Below are 7,822 nucleotides of genomic sequence, written 5' to 3'. Positions count from 1 at the left end.
AGCAGCGGCACGGCAGTATCACTAACACACGCATAACTGCAGTTCGAAAGTTTAAGGGTCAACAAGTCCGAGTTGCCTGTGTGTTACGACAGTTTAGTTTGTTAAATAAACCTTCTTTTCATTGGCATCAGACTTTAATTTATTTATTTTTTTATTTATTTATTTATTTACTTATCTGATGCCAGGAATCATCAAGGCGCAACACAGAAGAAAATAAGCATAAAGAAATCTCTGAGAAAAACAGCAATTAGAAAAAAAAACTTGGGGGACTCTTAAGCTTCGCCATTAAGAGTAGAACGCGATAGCGTTACCGGGCCCCGTTTGCGAAGCCTTCTCATATAAAACCGCGCTCGTTCCCAAGTCGTGCAAGCGTGTGTGCGTGGTCTATACCATATCGCGAAAATCGGGTGAAGTAGCTACAGAATGCTACCGCTTTAAAATCTCGGAACCTCGCGCCGATGTCACGAGGGTCCTCTGAGAGGCTACCGTTCACGAGGCGGATATTTCGGACGCGCGAAGGCACGTCCTCACCGGAACGTGTGGCGCGGAGGCGTCGGAGCACCTCTGGGTCGTCTACCCGATGGTCACGAAGTCGCTGCGCCACAAAACGTCGGAAGGACGCTCTAAGAAGACGGTGCTGGCGATTGCGAAGAACTTCCAGGTACGTGGGCGCCCCGCCACGCTGCGCAATGCGCATGCGGCGAGCAACCTTATTGAGGGCCCCCGTCGCCCGACGCCTAGACGTCTTCCAAGCTGCCGTTGCGAAGAACTGGCAGTCTGACGTAATCACGTCCCACTAATTTGGGGACAAAGGAGCAGCCATCAGCGATGCTTGCATAAATTGGCTGAAGCTAGAAAGCAACATCTCAGCCGTGGTAGCGAGATGTCCAAGCACCAAGTGTCCCCGCGGGGATATGAACAAAATGATACATCAGAAACCGCAAAAAACGCGGTTATCCGAAACATAGCCAGCAGCTGGTTGAAAGAAAATATCCTCGCAGCAGAACAAATGTGATGTAAACTACTGCTGTAAACAAACGCGGTTCAGCTGGCTCGATGACGTGCCCCGGGACCAGGGTGTCGAACCGGAACCGAACCGAACCGAAAACCGGAACAGAACCGTTATTTTTAGCCGAACCGGAACTGAACCGAACCGAAATCTTCGCCGCCATCTTGGAACTGAACCGGAACGGAACCGGAAAAAAATATAACGGTAACCGGTTCAAAACGGTTCACGGTAATTTTTTTTTGTTAGTATTACAAATTTATTATTTGGGAATAAAAAATTGGCACGTGAATTCCTCTAAGTATTGATCAAATCGTCATATACAGAATTCCAATGTATAATAAATCCTGGTCTTTTGCGGCGCTTTCTTATTGGCACTATGAATAGCCATGTGTCACATCGTCACGTGACGTCATAATGTCAAGACATGCTGTCAAGTAATGTCACATCACGTGACCCCGTGGCGTCACGTGACTCACCGCGTAAAGTCGATTCAAATTGAGGACGTCGCTAGATCTATTAACGTTGTTGATACCGTGACGTCACATGACATCACAACTTCGCACTGAGAGTCCCGTGACACCATGATGTACCCGATGGTCATGATCCCGAGTCAAATGCTCTGGTTCATGACAACCAGTATCGCCAAACATTCGGGTAACGGCTCGTGTTCAACTCAAAGATTATGATGGGCCCGAGTCCCACTAGAGCTAGAAGCAGAAGCAAACGAAAGCGACAAGCCTCAGACACACGCAGCATGTTCGCGATGGTACCTTTATACGGCGTTGAGTTGTTCGGTGCTCGCGAAGTTAGCAGGAGTGTTTACAAACCTGCAAATGGTACCATCGTGTGCATGATACTTGTGTTTGAGCATAGCCTTCTTTATTCTACAAAGCCTGTCAAATCGCGAAATACTCTGGTTTAAGGCTAGCGGCTGTCGTTTGTTTCTGTTTGTCGCTTTAGTGGGGCTCGGGCCCCATTATAGCCCAACTAAAACTATATCTGAAGATTAGCCCATGCTTCGCTTTGCCAACCCTGCTTATGGATATGATAAACACTGACGCTGCATATATTAGGATCAGATCACGTGGCTGATAGTTCTAATTGCGAGTTGAGGAGGGGAAAGCTGTTTCATTTCTTTCTTTCGACTGTCTCTCATTTCTCGGAGGAACAAACTAATGGATGCTTTTGCAAGTTATCAACGTCAGGGAGTACAACTTGGCGGTATTTATTGAACTGAAGGTAAGAAAAATGCTGCACGGCCCATTTTACATGTACGCACACCATTGAGGCTCCCAAACATGTTTTCGTTATTGCTGAACTGCCTCAGAAAGTTGTACCGAGAATAGAAGTGTTAAAAGGTCTAAATGTGACGTATGAGTCCTTCATTACATGGAACTATTAGTGTGTACGTGAGGGATAGCTGAAAAGAAAGATCCTAGTGGTCTCACGGGGATAGCCAAACGTTGGCAGCCGCTCCAAGTCTCACAGGAGTGTCGTTCTCAAGTTCTCCAAGTTTCGACCGCCCTGTATTTTGTTTAACCTTCACAGTATGGTGCAAAGTAAAAGCAAGGAGGAATTACTGTTAACGAGTGACACAAATATAATTGTCGAGTGAACACCACTCAATACGGAGCAGGCAATCCCTGAGGAATAAAAAGTATCTTGAGGAGCAACTAAAAAAAAGGGAGTGGGGAGGGGGGTAGTTTTAAAGCATACCGTGTCGTAAAGATTCCTCTACCGCGCACTTTCGGCGCAGACTAGAAAGCGTGGCCTGGAAACGATAGTGACAGATGGGTAGTTGGTACAACTTTTATTTGTAAAAACACTCTTGCCAGAAAGAACGTTTTCGCCGCGCCAAATACTCGCGCCGTGTCTAACGACGATGCACCAACAAGAAAAATGTGTGCCTCTGAAATACATAGCTTGCACTGAGCGCGAAAATTTTGCAGCGTGCATTTTGCCCCATCGGATTTGATATTCTCAGCAAGAACAACTCGCAATGACAACACGTATCTAGTGCGATTACGCCACGTGCAAACCGTGTTAAATACTTCAGCTTTCTGGTGAAGTGCGACGTTCGCAACACTAGCAGTAGACGTCCAAGGTGTAAAGTTGTGTAGTATTTATAGCAGTCTCGCGATGATATACGGCAGCCTAATGAAATGTTGCAGCACATGACTGATAAAGAACAGAGTCGTGAAGTAAGGTCCCAAAACAAGTGCACGTAAAACCTAAGATAACATTAGTAGTATCTCGCGACGTTTCGAGCTGAGGCAAGCTGATGCCCAAAAGTGACTTATATTAGGATTCTAAAAATCTTCATTTGCCCTGCGAGGAATCTATGTTTAATTAGGAATATCATTTTATGCATTTCTATCCATCTCTTTTTGCAGTAAAGCGTTGTGTAAGGGATTATTTAGAAAAAATTGCGTGTCATCCCACAGTGTTTTTTGGCATACCCTGCAACCCAGTATTTTACACTGCAAAACAGCTAACAAAAGCACGTTGCCGAAGACTCAACAGCTGGCGTCTTTTCGAGTATCGTCCTTCCGTGTCGGTCTCAGGCGGTTATGTGAACTTCATAAAGTCAAATTTATCGATGATAATACAAATATACTTAATTCCTGTCTGAACATTCGGCAGCATAAATAGAAGATCCTCACCTCAAAGATATATAAGTAAATGCACTTTTAAATTATCTGAAAGATGTTCTGCAAATCTTTTTCGGCGCTTTTATCCTTTATAGACACGTTATAGGTGATTTGAAAAAACTTTAAATAATGTTTTTTTTTATTTTGAAGCTAATTTAAATAACTATATATGTTCCTCACGCATATATAACTTCTCAAATATATAGAAGTTTATTATTGCGTTTTTTATGTGTTTTATTATCGCCTTTTTTTACTGGAACGAATGATGGAACTATGACGATTGCACACTTAAACTCTCAGAAAGTGTCCAATTAAGTAGCTTCCGAATTGAGTAGAGCATGAAATCCCACTTTGTTCTATTTGACAAAAATCATCAATTAGAGAGGGTGATGCTTATTTGCAAATTAAATAGACCCGCATTTTGTCAAGAGCAAACCTCAGAATCAGGCTATGCCAGTTTATCCAATATAGAAAATGTTCGCATGGGTAAGCACTGTTTTAGGTCAGATTCGATCTCAGTACGAAGGTGCTCATAGGCTAGAGTGAACAATTTCAGCCACTCCTTTTCGCATGATTCGTCGCCCGCATCATGGTGCTGAGAGCAAACAATGCTAGTTAGAAAAAACAAGCATTGCGATTGTCGCTTAGTGTTTTTACAAAATATAGAGTGGAAGGACTTGTCCCGTGACTTTCGTGACATTTTAAAAATTATATTGCCTTAAGATCAGTCGTCTCGTCGTCATGTATATATTGTGAAACGTATTCCGTAAAACACATTTTATGGTATATATGGCGACGAGGTGCCCATTTCATGATTTTATTCACTGTAATTAATTTCTTAGTTCAAGGGCAAAACCACGATTCAACATCTAATACTGGGATACAAAGTTGTACCTGTCACGGGTATTTTAGGCAACCTACTTCACTTCGCGAAAACATTTCGATTCAGGTACAATGTGTGACTCTGGTAAACGAAGGGAGGTTGAGTCGTATAAACACGACGTTTGGTATGTTAATGGAGATTTCCCTTTCTTGTTGTGTAGGTGTGTAGGTTGTGTGTATTATAACAGAATTTTATAATTTTTGTACCTGAAAACAAAACTGGATTGAACAAACGATAAAAAAAAAGAAAACTATATACTGTAAACGACTTATTTTTCGTGGGCTCAATATTTCGCGATTTAGGTCAAAGCTGAAGTTTTGGAATAATTCGTGGGTTGTAATTTTCTCGACGCGGTGGAATCTCACTATAAATTTCAATCTGTTTACATTTTACCGAAATTGTTCGCGGGACCCATTTTTCGCGAAATGTAGGCGATTCGCGAAATTCTCAAAAATAGGTCCTCGCAAAAATCAGATTGTTTACAGCAGTTAGTTTCATGGCCTAAATAGTGCCTATTGACAGAACAACGCAGAAAATATATTCTCAATTTAGCGGTTCAAACCGGTTCGAACCGGTTCGAACCGGTTTGAACCGTTATTTTTGCGCCCCGGAACTGAACCGGAACTGAACCGAAAGCCGTGAACCCGAACCCGAACCGAACCGATAAAAATATCGGTTCGACACTCTGCCCGGGACAACGTGGGCTTGTACGTGGCGCGTGGCGCCGTGCGCTCCAACCCAGGCATAATGCAGGTCGTTGAGCCCTACAAGCTGAACCAGCTCCTGGGCGTTAGACGTAGGCCTTCCACAACCCTGCCCGCGAACGACTCGCAAGGAATCTGTAACGATATTAAAATCCCCACAAAGAAGGAAAAAAACATTCTCGGGAGCATACCGCAGCAGGCTTTTGAGAAAATAAAAAAAAAAACGCCAGACGATACGAAACGAGCTGCAACATAAACGCTTATCACTGGAACTTTGCTTGACCGACAAAAACACTGCACTCGTTAAAGGTAATCGATGACAAGTAATTTGACCATTGGTGTACCGTACAATTCGTCAAACCGTGTTTTGGTGTGGTGGAAAGTCTGTTAAAGCGATAGCTCTACTCAGTGTTACGGAACAGCGTTCCAAGGAACCGCGTTCCTGGAACGCGATCCTTTTAGGAGGAACGAAGGAACGCCGCCGTTCCATTTTGCATCGGTGGACTGGAACAAGAACGCGTTACAATTTTACTGACACAGAAAAAGGAACGGCGTTCCTTTTTTTATCCAGTGTCGTATCGTTCATTCTATGTCAAAAAGGGAAATTCCAGAAGTATAAAAGCAATATATTTACGAGGAGCACAATCTCGCTAACTTTTTCGTTACTTATCTTAGAGTTTATATTGTGTGGTCCTCCCTTGGTAACAGTTGAGTGCAGGAGAGCTAGTGGGCATCGATTCTTTTTTCAGTGCCCGGAACTGCAGTATAAAAAGCAGAAATTTTAGTCGAAGGAAAAGACACGGAAAGAGGTTAGTTTCAAACTCAGCTACTTTCTTTCCTTCCACGAATCCTCATACACCCAGAAATCTAAGGCCGAGTGCAGCCATCACTGAACTTCCACAAAGAGACTTACAGTTACAACAAAAGAACTGGTTACCAGAGATTGAACACATCCTTGTATCCCGAACATTGGTAACTGGAAAGATACATAAAATTAACCTTTATTCCTTCTTTTCTTGTCTCTCAGCTTCATACTGAAAACAACGACTCTAACCTTCGCGAAAGAGGACTGGTAGTTTTCTAGACTGACCTTCCAAAAGCCCTACCTTCTTCTTCACGTGCTCGACTTCTGGGAAGCAACATCGAGAAGCAACTGTTGTCAAGTTCGAAAAGGGATCTTTGTTAGATTGAAACGTGTGAGGTGGTTGTGCAACGCCCGTGCAATGTGGGTAAGAATACATTTGGCTTGTCTGAATTGCCCATCACAAACATGAATATGATGAAAAGGGAGATTTTTAAAGGTGAATATATGAACAAATGAAACTCTGTTTCGCTTGTTTTCTTTTCCTGCTGCCCTTCCATCACGGCATTCAAATTCGTATGCTCTCGTTTGATGGGATAGATAGAAGAAAAAAAGACAACTTTCCTCGATTTAACTAAATATGGTAATCATTAAAATGCAAATGTAACGTACATGTAACGACACGCTCCATTTTTTTAACTGTAATGAGAACGAGTTCCTTTTCCACACATGAAACTTGTAACGGGGAACGCGTTCCAAAATTGAGAAGGAACGAGAAACGACCTTTCGTTCTTTTTTTTTAGGAGCGTGAACAACACTGGCTCTAATGGGCGATTCCCACCAGTGGAAATGACGTCCATTCTTGATGTTTTCGTTGTTAATGATGTAGTTGGCTTAGTAGGGCGTAGGATGTCTGCCGTCGATGTTTCAAATCCTTGCAAAAATAAAATAAAAAACGTCTTCCGCCCGCGGAAGGCGCATGGGTCCGCTGCTTACGAAGTGGAGGCGTTGCTACAAAGCTGGGCCAATCATTTTGCATAAATTTATTACAGAGCTACGTTAAAACGTCAATACCCCGCTTTATCTGTAGGGTTTTGAAGTACCCGATGGCCACAGCACGCGCTCTTTGGAGAAGTGCAAAGAAATATCCGATAACAAAAAGCCGTCGTAGCTCTGTCAATTCCAATAGCTGGTACTGGGAGACGCACATTCACGCGCTGTGGAACAAAAAAAGAAACAAATGCGTTTGGGACAAAATGGCTATATGTCTATTTTCTTCCGAATGCTTTAGAGCAGACACCTCACGGTCCATGAACGTGATTCCGATGCTCAACGGCTTCTTCGTGACGTGTTGCAGTTATCGTTGTGACTGTACTGTGCACGAATACATTTGGTAGGGCGAGGTCTTATAAAAAGATTAAAAGATAAAATTCCCTCAATCGGTACCGCCTCGAGGGCATAACCGATATTAATGCCAATTCAGTATAAATGAATTGGATCCTAGGATCAAGTGTGAATTTTACCAAAACGCCAATTGGGTAAAAAAATAAAAAAAACCAGGACCAAGCCAAGGAACACCCTGAGGAAAAAAATGAAGGACGTCTAAAATCCTCTGTAACGCGGAATTAGAGCGCAGCTCTTGAGGAGGAGGAGGGGAAGGTACGGAGAGGAGGCTATGCCCCTCCTCCTTTCCTGCTCGCTTCCCCTTTAGGGGAACACTTTCCGCTAAGTTTAGCGGGGAAGTTTTCTGCTAAATCTAGGGGGAAATGTTTC

This window comes from Ixodes scapularis, unplaced genomic scaffold (genome assembly GCF_016920785.2).
Source record: "Ixodes scapularis isolate PalLabHiFi unplaced genomic scaffold, ASM1692078v2 PGA_scaffold8__174_contigs__length_109621045, whole genome shotgun sequence".
NCBI lineage: Eukaryota > Metazoa > Arthropoda > Arachnida > Ixodida > Ixodidae > Ixodes > Ixodes scapularis.
Note: the sequence above shows the minus strand (reverse complement) of the source record.